Here is a 17,959-nt window from a genome sequence, read left to right on the forward strand (position 1 = left end):
AAACCCAAGGAGAAACACACCGAGACACATAGTAATCAAATTGACAAAAATTAAAGACAAAGAAAAATTATTGAAAGCAGCAAGGGGAAAAATGACAAAAAACATACAAGGGAACTCCCAAAAAGTTAACAGCTGATTTCTCAGCAGAAACTCTACAAGCCAGAGGGAGCGACATGATATATTTAAAGTGATGAAAGGGAAGAACCTACAACCAAGCTTACTCCACCCGGCAAGGATCTCATTCAGATTAAACAGAGAAATCAAAAGCTTTACGGACAAGCAAAAGCTAAGAGAATTCAGCACCACCAAACCAGCTCTACAACAAATGCTAAAGGAACTTCTCTAAGTGGGAAACACAAGAGAAGAAAAGGACCTACAAAACCAAACCCAAAACAATTAAGAAAATGGTCATAGGAACATACCTATCGATAATTACCTTAAACGTGAATGAATTAAATGCTCCAACCAAAAGACACAGGCTTGCCGAATGGATACAAAAACAAGACTCATATATATGCTGTGTACAAGAGACCCACTTCAGACCTAGGGACACATTCAGACTGAAAGTGAAGGGATGGAAAAAGATATTCCATGCAAATGGAAATCAAAAGAAATCTAGAGTAGCAATACTCATATCAGATAAAATAGACTTTAAATAAAGAATGTTATAAGAGACAAGGAAGGACACTACATAATGATCAAGGGAATCAATCCGAGAAGAAGATATAACAATTATAAATATATATGCACCCAACATAGGAGCACCTCAATACATAAGGCAACTGCTAACAGCTATAAAAGAAGAAATTGACAGCAACACAATAATAGTGGGGGACTTTAACACCTCACTTACACCAATGGACAGATCATCCAGACAGAAAATTAATAAGGAAACACAAGCTTTAAATGACACGATAGACCAGATAGATTTAATTGATATTTATAGGACATTTCATCCAAAAACAACAGATTACACTTTCTTCTCAAGTGCACACGGAACATTCTCCAGGATAGATCACATCTTGGGTCACAAATCAAGCCTCAGTAAATTTAAGAACACTGTAATCATATCAAGCTGACCACAACGCTATGAGATTAGAAATCAATTACAGGGAAAAAAACGTAAAAAACACAAACACATGGAGGCTAAAGAATATGTTACCAAGAGATGAAGAATTCAAAGAAGAAATCAAAAAATACCTAGAGAAAAATGACAAGGAAAACACGACGATCCAAAACCTATGGGATGCAGCAAAAGCAGTTCTAAGAGGGAAGTTTATAGCAATACAAGCCTACCTCAAGAAACAAGAAAAATCTCAAGTAAACAATCTAACGTTACACCTAAAGGAACTACAGAAAGAAGAACAAACAAAACTCAAAGTTAGTAGATGGGAAGAAATCATAAAGATCAGAGCAGAAATAAATGAAATAGAAACAAAGAAAACAATAACAAATATCAATAAAACTAAAAGCTGGTTCTCTGAGAAGATAAACAAAATTGACAAACCATTAGCCAGACTCATCAAGAAAAAGAGAGAGAGGACTCAAGTCAATAAAATTAGAAATGAAAAAGAAGTTACGACAGACACTGCAGAAATACAAAGCATCCTAAGAGACTACTACAAGCAAATCTATGCCAATAAAATGGACAACCTGGAAGAAATGGACAAATTCTTAGAAAGAGATAACCCTCCAAGACTGAACCAGGAAGAAATAGAAAATATGAACAGACCAATCACAAGTAATGAAATTGAAACTGTGATTAAAAATCTTCCAACAAACAAAAGGCTAGGACCAGATGGCTTCACAGGTGAATTCTATCAAACATTTAGAGAAGAGCTAACACCCATCCTTCTCAAACTCTTCCAAAAAATTGCAGGGGAAGGAACACTCCCAAACTCATTCTCTGAGTCCGCCATCACCCTGATACCAAAACCAGACAAAGATACTACAAAAAAAGAAAATTACAGGGCTTCCCTGGTGGCGCAGTGGTTGAGAGTCCCCCTGCTGATGTGGGGGACATGGGTTCGTGCCCTGGTCCGGGAGGATCCCACATGCCACGGAGTGGCTGGGCCCATGAGCCGTGGCCTCTGGGCCTGCGCGTCCAGAGCCTGTGCTCTGCAACGGGAGAGGCCACAGCAGTGAGAGGCCCGCGTACCGCAAAAAAAAAAAAAAAATTACAGACCAATATCACTGATGAATATAGATGCCAAAATTCTCAACAAAACACTAGCAAACAGAATCCAACAACACATTAAAGGATCATACACCATGATCAAGTGAGATTTATCCCAGGGATGCAAGGATTCTTCAATATACGCAAATCAATCAACGTGATACACCATATTAACAAACTAAGAATAAAAACCATATGATCATCTCAATAGATGCAGAAAAACCTTTTGACAAAATTCAACACCCATTTATGATAAAAAATCTCCAGAAAGTGGGCATAGAGGGAACCTACCCCAACATAATAAAGGCCATATATGACAAACCCACAGCAAACATCATTCTCAATGGTGAAAAACTGAAAGCATTTCCTGTAAGATCAGGAACAAGACAAGGATGTCTACTCTTGCCACTATTATTCAACATAGTTTTGGAAGTCCTAGCCCTGGCAATCAGAAGAAAAAGAACCAAAAGGAATACAAATTGGAAGAAAAGAAGTAAAACTGTCACTGTTTGCAGATGACATGATACTATACATAGAGAATCCTAAAGATGCTGCCAGAAAACTACTAGAGCTCATCAATGAATTTGGTAAATTTGCAGGATACAAAATTAATGCAGAGAAATCTCTCGCATTCCTATACACTAATGATGAAAAATCTGAAAGAGAAATTAAGGAATCACTCCCTTTTACCATTGCCACATAAAGAATAAAATACCTAGGAATAAACCTACCGAGGAAGACAAAAGACCTGTATGCAGAAAACTATGACACTGATGAAAGAAATTAAAGATGATACAAATAGCTGGAGAGATATACCATGTTCTTGGATTGGAAGAATCAATATTGTGAAAATGATTATGCTACCCAAAGCAATCTACAGATTCAATGCAATCCGTATCAAATTACCAATGGAATTTTTTACAGAACTAGAACAAAAAATCTTAAAATTTGTATGGAGACAAAAGAGACCCCAAATAGCCAAAGCAGTCTTGAGGGGAAAAAATGGAGCTGGAAGAATCAGGCTCCCCTACTTCAGACTATACTACAAAGCTAGAGTAATCAAGACAGTATGGTACTGGCACAAAAACAGAAATATAGATCAATGGTACAGGATAGAAAGCCCAGAGATAAACCCACGCACCTATGGTCAACTAATCTACGACAATGGAGGCAAGGATATACGATGGAGAAAAGACAGCCTGTTCAATAAGTGGTGCTGGGAAAACTGGACAGCTACATGTAAAAGAATGAAATGAGAACACTCCCTAACACCATATACAAAAATAAACTCAAAATGGATTAAAGACCTAAATGTAAGACTGGACTCTATAAAACCCCTAGAGGAAAACATAGGAAAAATACTCTTTGACCTAAATCACAGCAAGATATTTTTTGACCCACCTCCTAGAGTAATGGAAATAAAAACAAAAATAAACAAATGAGACCTAATGAAACTTAAAAGCTTTTGCACAGCAAAGGAAACTATAAACAAGATGAAAAGACAACCCTCAAAATGGGAGAAAATATCTGCAAATGAATCAACGGACAAAGGATTAATCTCCAAAATATATAAACAGCTCATGCAGCTCAATATTAAAAAAACAAACAACCCAATCCAAAACTGGGCAGAAGACCTAAATAGATATCTCTCCAAAGAAGACATACAGATGGCCAAGAAGCACATGAAAAGCTGCTCAACATCACTAATTATTAGAGAAATGCAAATCAAAACTACAATGAGGTATCACCTCACACCAGTTAGAATGGGCATCATCAGAAAATCTAGAAACAACAAATGCTGGAGAGGGTGTGGAGAAAAGGGAACCCTCTTGCACTGTTGGTGGGAATGTAAATTGATACAGCCACTATGGAGAACAGTATGGAGGTTCCTTAAAAAAGTAAAAATTGAATTACCATATGACCCAGCAATCCCACTACTGGGCATATACCCTGAGAAAACCAAAATTCAAAAAGACACATGCACCCCAATGTTCACTGCAGCACTATTTACAGTAGCCAGGTCATGGAAGCAACCTAAATGCCCACCGACAGATGAATGGATAAAGAAGATGTGGCACATATATACAATGGAATATTACTCAGCCATAAAAAGGAATGAAATTGAGTCATTTGTAGAGACGTGGATGGATGTAGAGACTGTCATACAGAGTGAAGTAAGTCAGAAAGAGAGAAACAAATATCGTATATTAACGTGTATATGTGGAACCTAGAAAAATGGTACAGATGGACCAGTTTGCAGCACAGAAATTGAGACACAGATGTAGAGAACAAACATATGGACACCAAAGGGGGGAAAGTGGGGGTGGGGGTAGTGGTGTGATGAATTGGGAGATTGGGATTGACATGTATACACTGCTGTGTATTTAATGGATGACTAATAAGAACCTGCTGTATAAAAATATTAAAAAAGTCTATGTGTTTGAAAAAAAAAAGTTTAAAGCCATTGCCCTAAGGGTAATATATTTTCTTTCCTCTTTCTCTTTGAAGTGTGTGTTCTTGTACTTCTAAAGTCTGGGCTCCCAGAAACAGGGAAAGACAGGGCTTTGAGATTCTATCTCCCACACCACACTCCTGCCCCAAGCCAGGCCCCCAGCCTTAGATTTCATCAGCCTGGCACAGATTTTAGAGTCAAAGGCAGAAGTTCAGTCCTAGGCTCCAGCATTTAGGATCTCAGAAGCCTTAGGCAAGTCACTGGACCTTCAGAACATCTATTTCTCTCTCACGCAGATAACGATACCTGTCCCACAAGGCAATTAAGGAGATCGATATGTGAAAATACGGTGTGGTTTAGTAAACTCCTTCCTGTTCCTCAGTGGAGAAAAGCAAACTCAGCTCCTGGTTGAAAAAGTTCTGTCTCCTGAGGAGGAAAGACCTCAAGGAATAGCCCTGCAGAGAAAGTTAAGAGGGGGCTCTAAACACCCAGGGGCTGCAGATGTTTGAATCAAAAAAGGGGAGAGGGCTTCCCTGGTGGCGCAGTGGTTGCGAGTCTGCCTGCCGATGCAGGGGACGCGGGTTCGTGCCCCGGTCCGGGAGGATCCCACGTGCCGCGGAGCGGCTGGGCCCAGCAGCCATGGCTGCTGGGCCTGTGCATCCGGAGCCTGTGCTCCACAACGGGAGAGGCCACAGCAATGAGAGGCCCGCGTACCACAAAAAAAAAAAAAGGGGGGGGGGAGAAATCAATGGGAAAAGCTCAGGGCTCTCCCATTTCTCCAATGAGCAGTTATTTTTTATTTCTCCGGGGAGCAGGAGGTCAGGGGGTGTCTGGAGGTGCTGACAGTGCACAGTGCTGCCTCTGGAGGGGAGAGATGCTGACAGTGTTCCTTTTGCATAAACTTCGGAAGAAGGACTAGACGTTGGACTCTGTCCTCCCTTTACCCCTTGCAGGAGGTGTGGAGGGGTCGTGCAGCCCGGAGGTCACTCAGGGTGGACATTGTGGTTGAGGGCTGAGGTGGGAGGAGTGGGATGGGGTCAGGGGTGGGGACTCAAAGGAGAAGCTAATCTGCGTGCTTGTTACGTCTTGAGGCTCATTCCTCACACTCTGAAGTTCTCTCTTCTGTGACTGTCTCTGAGCAACAGTCACAGTGGACAAGTTGGGCACAGGCTGTCCTGCCTGTTCCTTTTCTCCCTGGAAAACTCTGCAGCCTTCACATCCTGGGTCCTTCTGTCATCAGATGTATTAACAGGAAGACAGGACTGCGCTTCTTTAAATAAGAAGTTATTTTTACTTATTTGTTGTTACCCCTGTATTGTTGAGACAGAGAAAGAGGGAATTCTAAGAGTTTTAGGTGAAGACCGGGGATCTCCAAAAACCTGGTGCTTCTTTGTTGGTTTCTTTGTTTTTTTCCAGAGATTCTGTCCTTAAGAAGTCCCATCCAGGATCTTGACACCTCAGTCTCTATTCTCTGATACATTTCAAACCAGCCTTGGCCCTGGGGGTGCCAGTGTTCCCCAGAATGCCCAGTGGACGGCATAGGGAAGCATGGGCAAGGGCAGTCATCCCCACTGCCAATACAGGAACGAGAAAGGCTTCAGCCGTGTGTGAACAGCTGCAGCTCTGACAATCTCCCCAGCACAGTGTCGGTTGTCCATTTGCCAATGTTTGTCTCTAGTTGTGCTTTCTTTTTTTTTTTTTTTTTTTTTTTTTTTTGGTATGCGGGGCTCTCACTGCTGTGGTCTCTCCCATTGCGGAGCACAGGCTCCGGACGCGCAGGCTCAGCGGCCATGGCTCACGGGCACAGCCACTCCGCGGCATGTGGGATCTTCCCAGACTGGGGCACGAACCCATGTCCCCTGCATCGGCAGGCGGACTCTCAACCACTGCACCACCAGGGAAGCCCCTCTAGTTGTGCTTTCTTAAAGGTCACCAGTGACCTTTAAGTCACCAAATCCAGTGGCCTTTCTCAGGCCTCATCTTCCAACTGACCAGCCCCTTTCTTAAACGCTCCCCTAGTGAGCTAACTCTCTCCCCTGCTTCCTTGACAGCTCTTCCTCTGGCTCTTTTTCCTTTTTTCTGCATCCTCAGTTTGTAACTCCCACAAGCTTCTGTCTTTAGCGCTTTTCTTTCTCTACTCTTCCTCTGTCTGGGAAAATTTTGATTTCCTTTGGTGGTATTTTAGTTGAGACTTTTTTTTCCCCAAGTAACTAGTTTAGGCAAAAGGAGGGTTTACATTATAAGGTGTCTACAGAGCCCAGTGGAAAAGTGAGGGTGAGTCTCAGCGGGGGCTGAACCCAGGACCTAGTAGGCACCCAGGAAGCCAGGCAGTTTGCTGAGGAACTGGTCTCTGCCTCTTTGCATGTCTGCTCACGTTCTGTTCCTAAATGTCTCTTTAACTTCTCCCTCCTTTTCTGGACTAACCATCTTACCTGAGGCCTTCACGACCTCTCTAGTGATTTCCCTGCTGTTGGTCTTATTTCACCAGTCTGCCCTCTGCCTTGGGTCCCATGCTTTAGAGGGACCCCCTCTGGCCCACTTTGGCTATAACTTTTAGGAGGAAAGAATCCACAGGGCCAGTGAATGCTTCCACTCAAAGCCACAATTCCCTTTCTAGAGCCTGTTTCCTGGGCCTGGGCCAGCCTTTTCCTCCAGGTGCATTCTCCTGAGGGCAGACCACACAGTTGTTGTATTTACTCCCAGGCTTAAAAGGTGCCCAAGGGATAGTTGTCTGTTGGAGAGAGGTATGGTAAGGTGGGAGCAGGACTGTGAACAGAGCTTGGACGTGTCCACTGAATGTACTCAAGGCTCCTTGTCATGTGGGATGGAGCCCGAGTTGAGAAGGGAGGGTGGCCAGGGGCCAGGGGCCAACTTTCCCTCATTCTACCTTGTCCCAGCATGGAACTCTGAGAAGTTCAAGAACTCTGTATTTGAACCTGGACTTTCACATTGTTGTGAAGGGAGGATGTTGTGTGTGGGAGGATGGAACATATTTTACTTCATAGTTTGTTAGTGTGATTTATAACTTTTAGACATGTGGCATGTGGACCTCCACTTGTACTAATTCCCTGGGCTGCGCAGACCTTAGGGGGCAAGTCTGCATTTCACTATGGCCAGTTTTAAATATATATATATTCCCTAAACAAGGCTCTGATTATGTCATCACCTGCCTCGAAGCTTTTGATGATGACTACTCCTGCTTGCTGGGGAGTAAGTGGCTCTGGTTGTTCATTGTTCTGTGTCAGATAAAACTGACAATCAAGTGGGACCTGCCTTTCATCAGAAAAAGGGTCAGGCCAGGCTCGAGTCTGCAAGGGAGCAGCTCGCTGCTCAGAGCTCACAGGGGAAGCTCAGAGAACAGAAGACATGGCAGCCTGACAACTAGCAACTGGAGCCTCAAGCAAAGATGGTGTAAGTTGATGCAGACAAGTGTCAGAAAATCAAAGTCAAGTCTAAGGCAGGCTGTCAAGAAGTGGCCAGTGTGAAGTTGTTGAGGAGAGCAGGGCACACACCAAGGTAAAGGAGAGTTGATTCCTGGGTCACTTTTGGCCTCCGTTCCAGATTTTCCTATAGTTCCCATGTGCCAGAACTTGTCCTAGCCTAACCCATGTACAACCCTTCCAGGGGGTGGGAGTGGACCACGGAAACAAAGCTTAGTAGTTAGCAGTACTCAGCAACAGCTTCCAATGAGCAACTCAAAACAATAATGAGCATACTATGTTTAAATCAAACATAATGAGCATACTATGTTTAAATCGAACAATAATGAGCATACTATGTTTATAATCGAACAGTAATGAGCGTACTATGTTTAAATCGAACAATAATGAGCGTACTATATTTATAATCGAACAATAATGAGCATACTATGTTTATAATCAATCTCCTATTGAACATCTTTAAAGGGATTGAATTTGGATATCCATTGAGACCAGGAAAAGGATAAGTGGGTAGGACTGAAGTTGAAGAAGGTAGACTAAGGCAAGATGATGTTCCAGAACCTTCTCCTACTTCTGAAGTTGAGTCAGGTGCTCATGCTGGGAAAGAAGGTATAGGACTGAATCCAGGCTTAGGCTTCTGTTGGGCACAGCTCCATCTGCCGAAGCAGTGCAACTTGTAATGTTCTCATTTCAGATATGCAAGGATAAAGAGCTTCACAGAAAAGCTGTTGTGAACTTGGGAGACAAATAGGTAACTTTAAAAATAGGGAACATGAAGAAATGCATATGCTAGGGAAAGCCTTGAGTTTAAATTAAAAAAAAAATACTACTCGTACTTTATTTATTTATTTATTTTTAATAAAAAAAATACTACTCGTACTTTATCTATTTATTTTTGGCTGCGTTGGGTCTTCGTTGCTGCGCGTGGGCTTTCTCTAGTTGCGGAGAGTGGGGGCGTCTCTTCGTTGCGGTGCGCAGGCTTCCCATTGCAGTGGCTTCTCTTGTTGTGGAGCACGGGCTCTAGGCTCACGGGCTTCGGTAGTTGCAGCACGCAGGTTTGGTGGTTGCAGCACGTGGGCCCTAGAGTTGTGGCGCACTGGCTTGGATGCTCCACGGCATGTGGGATCTTCCCAGACCAGACCTCAAACCCATGTCCCCTGCATTGGCAGGCGGGTTCTTAACCACTGCGCCACCAGCGTAGTCCCAGGCTGGCTTTTTACATAAACTTGTTTTTGTTCAAATTCATTGATAAGGGCCCTAGTGGAGGGACATCCTGCCACTCTGGATGTCTTAAGTGGGCTGATGTCTTAAGAGGGCTGCCTTGTGAGGAGCTTAAAGAGTCCACTTACCCAGCGCTTCTTAAACCGGCATGCATCAGAGCCACCTGGCAGTGCTTGTTCAATATGCAGAATTTATAAGAATATTTTTCTTGTTTATCCAAAATAATCTCTTGAAAGCAAATATAGTAAGGATTTCATTTCTCACAATAGACCAACAATTATTTTCTATATTTAAAAATTTTTTAAAAGCTACTTTAGCTTTACTAGGGAAATTTTTTTCTAAGGGAAAATCAAATCTCACTTGCAGAAACTTGGGAAAGGGCAAAATCAAGTTAAAAATTTCCCCCTATGAACTTAGAAATATTAATAAAAGCAAAATGTTCTAAAGGTTACATCGGTCAGTGTCCTGACCCCTCTTTCCCCCCCAAAAAAAAGCCTTATATTGAGTCATTAGAGAATATTGTAATAAAGGCACTATTTGCAAGAGACGTGTTGGGCTGAGATAAAGAACAAGGGATGCTACACAACTCTTAGACCAGTAGGTGCAGGAGCCATTACCACCACTAGACCTGAAAGGGCAAGGGAGCCCTGATCCAGTTAAGGGAACCTAGAAAGAAAGCAGATGGAGAGGGCCGCCTGGCAGGAAGGAACCAGGGCAATAAATATGCCACCCTCATTGGCCAACTCTTCCAGAGGCTAGAGAGCAAAGGGAGCCCATGGATGCAGTCCCCGTGGCTCAGTGTTGGGGGGCAAAGAGCAGGTGGAGAAGGGGAGAGAATGGATCCTGAGGGACAAATGGAGAAAATCCAACATCCATCAGAGGTGTCTAAGTGACAGGAGTGGCTATTGTGTATCTTAACAAGCACTGAAGAAAACAGTAAGATTTCCTTTCTACCGTCTTGTGTATATTACCCTGTAGTATGTTTATAAGAAATGTATTATCCTTAAGTGTTATGGTCTTGTATCTGGGGAGGGGAGCAGAATCCTGTGCCCCGCTCCCAGACGTATAGAATCAAGTCTCACCCTGGAAGGGGCCCAGAAATCTGAGCTTTAAACAAGCACTCCAAATGATGCACACACAACTTTTAGAATCATGGAGCTACAAAATGAAAGGCTGGGCTGTAGCAGTTACGTTGGTAGGAAAGTGGTAACAGTTATCTATGTTGAGAAAACAACTCTACACAAAAAGTATGTATGCACATAGACAAGGGAAGGGGTGAGTTCTAAAACTTATTTTCCCATGATAATGTTCATGTAAGAGCCTATAAAACTAAAAACACTCAGAGAACTTGGGGCAGGGGAAACATTAGGTCACCACAAGGGTCTGAGCCCCCTCCTGAGGAGTCCCAGGACCCCAACCGGGTACCTAGGTTCTCTTGGTCCCTGTCAGAGCTGCTCAGAATCCCAGTCTCCCAAGCCAGCTCAGTCCTAAACAGACATGCAGAGGGAACGTCTGTGGCTTGAAAGAGGAAGGTCAGACCCTGACCTGGCTTCACAGGACCCCACAAGCCTTTTAGGTATCAATGGGCAGGCACCCTCCGTGGACAAGTCTTACCTTCCCCTGCTCCTGGGGTGAGTGGCTGAACCTTTGGTACTTGGGCTGGGGAGTTTGGTTTCCTTGTCAGCGGTTCCCAGGTGGTGAAAGTTATCTGCCCAAGGTAATGTTAAGCACAAGGGAAATAACCCTTGGGGCTAGAGACAGCAAGGTTGTTCTGGAAGTTTCCAAGGCAGCACAGCTCTTGTGGCTGTGTCCCTATGGAGGCCCTGAGCTGGGCTTTTTGCCTCTCCTTGAAGTCTTCTGTCTTTGACTGGACTGCTAATGACCTGTGAAGCTTGGGACAGGGAAGGGGAAGCTGCAGGGTCAGCCTAGCTTCCCCCAAGAAGCCAGTGAGTTGCCTGCAAAGAGGAAATTCAACTGTAGGCCTCAGGGCAGAGAGAGAGGCCTTCTCTAACCCCAGAAGTTAGGAAATGCTCATTATATTCTATGTAAAGGGACCCCCAATACTTTCTGGGCTGACACAGAGAAGGACTATTTATTTCTCAGCAATGCTTGTCTGAGTTGGCAAGCTTGGGCTGGAGCAGGGAAAAGCAGATACAAAACAATCATGTGATGGAATTACACCTGCTGAGATAAAGAACAGTGTGGCTCCCCGAGCAAACATTCTTGCAGACTCTGCATTGCAAACTCTGGCTCAGGAGGTGCTGGGTTAATTTGTCTTTTGCCAACTAAAGGCAAATGGAGGGAGGCAGAGCCTGGCAGCTTCTCCAGGTGCCTGGTGACTTGAGGATCACTCTAACCGCTCCCCTCCTCCACCACTGCCCTCCCACCCATGCCTAAATAGCTGATATGAATTTGCTCCACTTCATCAAGGAGCAAGGAAATGCACAGCTCTTTATTTTTCCAAATCAACTGAAATGAAGCTCTGAGTCCATTCTTGGCCTGGCTGGTGGGATCCCTCTTCCCTTAATTATTATTCCCTTAATTATTATTGAAATTCCCTCTTCCCTTGCACTGGGCAGTACTAGAATCCAGGCATCTGCTTGGTAACAGGAAAGTGGGACAAGGGTCTGAGATAGTCTATAAAAAAGCCACCATTATTAATATTGCTTCTTTTATTATGAGATGCAGATATTGGACTAAAAGATTTCTAATCATAGTGTCTACTTCACTGCAGGCTCTGCCGTAAGAGGGCCCTTGACCATGTTTTCAAGGTCATAAATTAGAGATTGTCCCTGAGGCAATAGTTTTGTGCCAAGTTTGGGGTAGAGGGAGGGTAGAAGGAGCTTTAAGGAAACTTTAGATCTTCCGCCCATAATCTGGGTCAGTTTCCCCATTCTTTGCTATAGATAAGTAATATAATTGCTCATTTTCATGTATATAGCCATATAAACAGCTGAGAGCATCCTCCTCTTCTCCCCAGATTGCTGCCACTGAGACCCTCCTACAGAGACATTTTGGAGGCTTAACTGCTAGGCACCAGCTGCTCGCCCAGAGCCCTACAACCTCCAGAGCCCTGCACAGAGGAGGCAGGATCTCCACCATTTGAGGATGCCTCCCCGTTAATGTCCCCCCAGGCTTATAGAAGTCAACTCTCTCCTTCATTTAGGAAGCTCCAGCTTCTCTCCACCCATCCCCACTCCATCCTCTGGGGCACCTCCAGCTTAATTCTTTCTTGGGCCTGACCCTTGAATTGTAGAGAAGCCGTTAATTAGCTCATTAGCTTACTGCCATCATCCCCCAAGAAAAAATCGGGAGCCGAGACCACTGAACATAAAGCCTTGGCTGATTTGTAGAGCCAGTGAAGAGGAACAGAAATTGTTCATTTGTTTTTCTTTCTTTTTTCCCTATAGAAGAAAGGAAAATAAGCCTCGTTTGATTATCACAGCTGAAATTCTGTCACCAGAGAGTCAGTGCTTCATGTGGGATATTGCTGTCTCCAAGGGATCCTAAGATGTCCCCTTGGCAAAGTTAACAAAGTATTACAAGCACCGGAGTTCCCTGGTGGTGCAGTGGTTAAGAATCCGCCTGCCAATGCAGGGGACACGGGTTCGAGCCCTGGTCCGGGAATATCCCACATGCCGCGGAGCAACTAAGCCCGTGCTCCATGACTACTGAGCCTGCGCTCTAGAGCCCACGCTCCACAACAAGAGAAGCTGCCACAGTGAGAAGCCCGCGCACCGCAACAAAGAGTAGCCCCCGCTCACCACAACTAGAGAAAGCCTGCGCGCAGCGACGAAGACCCAACGTGGCCAAAAATAAATAAATAAATTTATTAAAAAAAAAAAAAGTATTGCAGGCACCTTACTAATAGGTGTTCATTTGACACAGCCAGACAGTGGCAGGTGGGAGAATATGGGTGGGGAATGTGTGTCTTGGGGAGGTCTAGCTTTGCCCCACTTTACATTCAGGTCAAGTGGCTGGCTTTGTGGTTGGCCGTATCAAGTGACGCTGACCAGGAAGGCCTCTCCTCTTTCTGTTGAAGATAAGCTTGCACATTTCCTGTGGATTATTAGGGCTGGGTCACTGCATCCTAGGGAGGTAGCAAGGTGGGGTGATTAGTTTGGATATCAAATCACCTGGGAGTTATTGCTGTTTTATAAGAAACAAAGAATGACAAGGCCAAGTTCAGAATGAGGAGGGAATCAGAACATAGGTTCACATAGTGTCTGGCAAGGCACTGAGGGCAGAGGCCTCATTTAGTGCCACTACGGTGGGGATTGGCGGTGACTTCATTAAACTCACAGGGTCAGGGGCAAGCACTGGGACAAGGTCTCCCCAGGACTGCCAAGAACCACTAGGCAGCTCCTGGGTCCCATCGGTATTAACAGAAGCTACAAGCAGCCTCTTGTTGGAATCAGTGCAACCTTGGCACTTATGTTCTGTGCCTCAGTTTTCCCCTCCCTAAAGTGGGGATAATAACATACCTACTCCATGGGGGTGTTCTGGGGATTTGTTAGTATATTTAAAGCACTTAGAAGAGTGCCTGGCACATTGCAAGTGTTATATGAATGGTAACTGTTGTAGTTATTGTTGTCTGTTTAAAGCCAGGTGGATCACAGAACCAGGGGCCTCAGGCAAGCCTGTGGAGCTGCAACTAGAAACAATTATTTACACTTGCTTCCCGCCTGCCTAGGGCTACAGATGAAATAATAGCTGTTAAACCCTCTTGGAGCCTCCCTGGGAAGGGCAAAATACCTGGATTTGCCACCACAATCCAGGTAACAAAGGCTCTTACCTGGGATTCTGCAGGTTAAATAGACACTACACCTAGGAGGTAAAATACCCCCTTAATAGCCATGGTTTGAGCGGCTTTGCAAGGCTTTCCGGTTCCAACACATCTCTGTCACAGGCTTGCCTCAGAGCCTTAAGCTGTCTCCAGTGCTTCCAGGAGTTCTGAAGAGGTAACCCAGTCTGCAGCCAGATTGTGTGGATCTTGATGCTGTACTCACTAGCTGAGAATCTTGAAGAAGTTACTGAATTTCTGCATCTCAGTTTGCTCATCTATAAAAGTAAGACTAATGAAAGTACCCTCTTTATAGAGTGTTTGGGAATTAAATGAAATAGTATGAGTAAAGGTTTAGCAAAGTGCCTGGTAAACCCAACACTCAGTAACTGGTGGTGACGGTGGTTTTAGCTAGAGAAGCCATCAATTAGTGATTTAATAGTTATTAATCCACAAATACTCGATTTTTAAACATTTTATAATAAAATTATTAAGTATACAAAAATGTTGAAAAAGTAATACAGTGAACACCTTTATACTCACCATTTAGATCCAGTAATTGTTTTATCTTTGACTTTGCCATTTTTCGGGCTATTCATGATTTTGTGTGGTTATTTTGCTATCATGTGCATGTGTATTTTTCCCCTCAGTCATTTGTAAGTTGCAGGCATCATGACACTTCACTCCTAAATATTGCTACTTCAGCATGTAGCTACTCCAAATGACAGTCTCCTCATTACCATTACTAAATCTAAAACAATTGACAAAGATTTTTAAATATTTTCTAATGCTGAGCCAACATTCACACTTTTTCTGTTGTTCCCAGTATGTCTTTTAGAGTGTTTTTTCCAACTAGGAACCAATCATACATGCATGCATTGTGTTTGGTTATGTTTCTTTAAATCTAGAATCCCATCTTTCTTTTATAGGGCCACTGACTTTTGAAGAGGCCAGGCCATCTGTCTGATAAAATGTCCCACGTTCTGGATTTGCCTTATTGTCTCCTTGCAGTGCTGTTTTCAGTGGGAATTTTGAGATAGGATGAAAAAACCTGGAGCTTGAATCTAGGGTCCCTGGGCTGTCCCAAGGATATATAATTCTACTGCCCATAGGAAATGAGGGCGGAAACCAAAAAACAAGGCACACTCATGTTTTTGAAACTCTAAACCTATTAAACACTAACTTCCTATTCTCCTCTCCCCCAGCCCCTAGCAACCACCATTCTACTTTCTACGAATTTCACTATTAAGAGCCTCATATAAGAGGAATCTTACACTGTTTGTCCTTTTGTGATTGACTTATTTCACTTAGCATGATGTCTTCAAGGTTCATCCATGTTGCAACGTGTCAAAATTTCCTTCCTTTTAAAGGCTGAATATCATTCCACTGTATGGATATACCATATTTTGCTTGTCCATTTGTCTGTTGGTGGACACTTGGGTTGTTTTCATCTTTTGGCTATTGTGAATAATGCTGCTATGAACATGGGTGAATAAATATCTGTTCACACCCTGCAAGGCACACTCACTTTTACCTTTTATCTTGGAGCTAGCCCTCATGCCGCCTCCAGTAACTGGTAACTTTAGAAAACATGTTTTAAATCCAATTTTCTTTTCCATCATTTTCTCCCTTTTACTAAAGTCTAACATAAAACTACTCCTTCAGTTTTGCCATTATGTGAAGCTTACAGCCATCTATAAGAACCATCTGGACACTACTCAAAGCAGATATTTCTATGCTTCCTAATGTGGCAAGTATATTGATTATAATAATATCAAGGTGTGAGAAGCTGAAAGCTCCAAGCTTTTAAAGCCACCAAATGTAAAAGGTCAGAGATGCCCTTTTAAATCTATTTAATGAATTTAAAAAATTTTAATGGGAACCTGTTAGGCTCCCATACTTTAGGGGGCTGTCTTATTAAAGGTATTTATTCCAAGTTCCAAATTAACATGTGTGACTTATCTAGCTGCCAACAAAATACAAGAGGAAGCAAGACAAAGAACAAACTCTGAACTGGGTGATCAGAAGATGGGGATCGAGCATCTGAACTCTTTTCATAACTATGTGATCCGGGGCAAAAGCCTCCACTTTAAGTGGTTTAGTTTTCTCATCTGTCAAATGGGAAGTTGGCGGATAGCCCTCAAATGTTACGATAGCCAGAACTACATTTTATTTATTTTCAGAAATCAACAATAGGGAGGCAGTTGAAGAAATGGGAAAGCCCTGAAGTTGAGTTCCAGCTTTCCTGCAAATTAGTTGGGTGATCTTCAGCAGATCCCTTAATTTTATGAGTCTTTTCTAACTTTTCTAACTTACAAAATGGAGATGATAAATATTGCAGAGCAGTGATAAAGATTATAAGTAATGAAGTATGGTGGAAGGGCTTTGTAATTTTAAGGTGCTATAGGATCCCTTGAGAGTTGTTACATGGAGGATTTTAAGCCATAAAGAGCTGTACAAATGTAAGGTATTTACTATAGAAGTAAGGACACTACTCTTAGTGACTCACTTATACAAACTTACAACATTTTACATCAAAAATGGATTCTAAATCCTGCTCCCCACTTCCTAAGAATCCATTCTCTATTGGTCCTTTTTCCTTAAACTGCCTTGGATATTGTGGTAGATCCTCCCCTCATCCTTACTTTGTAAACTTTCAACAGCTGTTTGAAAGCGCTTGCTTTATTTTGCTCCAGAACTTGTTGCAACATATCTTGTTTTAACAACCCTCCAGCCTGCCAGTGGAGCTTTGGCTTTGCCAGCTGTGATGACTCTAAAGCCCTTCATCAATTCTTTTGAGTCCTGGAACACTTGATCAGCTAGTTGGGTTGCAAGTTGCTTTAATCACTGAAGAGCAAGCAGCTTCCCAGGCTTTGCCATGTTTTACAACCTGCAGCTTAATAATGATTGTTTAACAAGTGTTCCTCGCTGGAGCTTCAAATAGTCCCTATCAACGTTTGTTCACCCTTCTCTTAATAACCACACAACCCTCTCTTCTAAGGAACTCCCTGTGTTTCCAGTTCAAATATGGAGTATTTGAGGAAAAAGAACACGGGAATAGATGAGCTCAGAATTGAGCTAAGAGCTCCAGGGATTACAAACTGTTTTAGAGTTGAGGATGGTATGCCAGGCTAAATGATTCGTATGCGTAAGAATTACCTGGAATTCAAAAAAAAAGCACAGATTTCTGGACCCTGACCCCAGGGGTCCTCTTATTAAGGATTTATGAGGCGGGTCATTTAGAATATGCTCCTCAGGTGGTTCTTTTTTTATATAAATTTATTTATTTTTGGCTGCATTGGGTCTTTGTTGCTGCACGCAGGCTTTCTCTAGTTGCAGCACGCGGGGCCTACTCTTCGTTGCAGTGCATGGGTTTCTCATAGCGGTGGCTTCTCTTGTTGTAGAGCACGGGCTCTAGCCGCATGGGCTTCAGTAGTTGTGGCTCGCAGGCTCTAGAGCGCAGGCTCAGTAGTTGTGGTGCATGGGCTTAATTGCTCCACGGCATGTGGGATCTTCCCGGACCAGGGCTCAAACCAGTGTTCCCTGCATTGGCAGGTGGATTCTTAACCACTGTGCCACCAGGGAAGCCCTGTTTCTCAAGTAGTTCTGTTGCAGGATTCCACATGTTTAGAAACTTGCGGCGAGAGCACTGTTTCTCCTACTGTTTTAAGCAAGTTGATTCTAGGCAAGCCACAAACTTACTGTGCTCAGTCTCCGTGTTTATACACGGCCATGAAAATAGCAACTGCCCTCCCAACCTCACGGGTTTGAAATGGGAGTAAAATGAGGTGACAGACATGAAACCATTTTGAAAAGTGAAGAGCTCATACAAGTGCAAGCATCCTCTTGCCTCAAGGGAGCAGACCCCAGCTGATAGCATCCTGCCC

The 17,959-nt window shown here is 43.4% G+C and overlaps 1 long non-coding RNA gene across 1 annotated transcript in view; it reads left to right on the top strand.

Moving 5' to 3' along the window:
• Nucleotides 1-17,959, top strand: part of LOC117201075 (uncharacterized) — a 38,368-nt gene that overhangs the window by 8,260 nt on the left and 12,149 nt on the right. The gene's annotated exons all lie outside the window — the stretch shown is intronic.

The sequence above is a fragment of the Orcinus orca genome, chromosome 2, assembly GCF_937001465.1.
Source record: "Orcinus orca chromosome 2, mOrcOrc1.1, whole genome shotgun sequence".
Classification (NCBI taxonomy): Eukaryota; Metazoa; Chordata; class Mammalia; order Artiodactyla; family Delphinidae; genus Orcinus; species Orcinus orca.